This window comes from Diaphorina citri, unplaced genomic scaffold (genome assembly GCF_000475195.1).
Source record: "Diaphorina citri unplaced genomic scaffold, Diaci psyllid genome assembly version 1.1 scaffold45158, whole genome shotgun sequence".
In the NCBI taxonomy this organism is placed as follows: domain Eukaryota; kingdom Metazoa; phylum Arthropoda; class Insecta; order Hemiptera; family Psyllidae; genus Diaphorina; species Diaphorina citri.
This window is the reverse complement of record NW_007422478.1, coordinates 9,335-10,474: the sequence shown is the minus strand read 5'-3', so window position 1 is coordinate 10,474 and position 1,140 is coordinate 9,335. Positions and strand designations below refer to the sequence as shown.

At 39.1% G+C, this 1,140-nt stretch overlaps 1 long non-coding RNA gene across 1 annotated transcript in view; it reads right to left on the bottom strand.

Annotated features, from left to right (window-relative positions):
* Positions 1-4: 4 nt before the first annotated feature.
* LOC113473584 overlaps positions 5-1,140 on the bottom strand; it is a 10,463-nt gene continuing 9,327 nt past the window's right edge. The window contains exon 3 of the long non-coding RNA XR_003395521.1: positions 5-790. This is a non-coding gene — a long non-coding RNA (uncharacterized LOC113473584). The remainder of the gene's footprint in view (positions 791-1,140) is intronic.

Genomic DNA, 1,140 nt, shown 5'->3' with positions numbered 1-1,140 from the left:
TGACGCGACTTTTCGTAGGGCGTAGTCGTGTGATACCCCCTGAAAATCCAAATCTATGGAAATGATAAAGACCATTCAGGCCTGTCTCATATTAGACACGTGACTTTGGGTAGCGCGCAGTCGGCTGCAAAACCAAACCTATAAAAATGATAGAGAGTCTATAGAGGGGCTCTATCATTTTCATAGGTTTGGATTAGCAGCCGACTACGCGCTACTCAGTCGTTCGTCTACGCGTCTAATGTGAAACGGGTCTCACACTTCAGACTTCAGGAGTCCTATGTCGCGAAACTCTAGTGTGAGAGGTTTACATCATGTTTATAGGTTTGGATTTTCAGGGGGCATCGCGCGACTACGCTCTTACTGTACGACAGGCCTAAAACCTAGCCAGCATTGAGTAAATAAGGTAAATACCAACAATTGAAGGTAATTACGCTTAGCCAACATTTAGTACATACCAACAAATGAGGAAGGAATACCTAGCCAACATTTACATATAGAACATACCTACAAATGAGGAAGGAATACCTAGCCAACATTTACATATAGAACATACCTACAAATGAGGAAGGAATACCTAGCCAACATTTACATATAGAACATACCTACAAATGAGGAAGGAATACCTAGCCAACATTTACATATAGAACATACCTACAAATGAGGAAGGAATACCTAGCCAACATTTACATATAGAACATACCTACAAATGAGGAAGGAATACCTAGCCAACATTTAGTACATACCAACAAATGGGGAAGGATAAAATACCTAGCCAACATTTAGTACATACCTTACAACCGATCCATAAGGAAGGAGTAAACATCCATACATGATTTACAACCGATCCATAAAATAGGAAGGGGTAAACAACCATACATGATTTACAACCGATCCATAAGGAAGGAGTAAACATCCATACATGATTTATAACCGATCCATAAGGAAGGAGTAAACATCCATACATGATTTACAACCTATCCATAAGGAAAGAGTAAACATCCATGTATACATGATTTACAACCGATCCATAAAATAGGAAGGGGTAAACAACCATACATGATTTACAACCGATCCATAAAATAGGAAGGGGTAAACATCCATACATGATTTACAACCGATCCATAAGGAAAGAGTAAACAT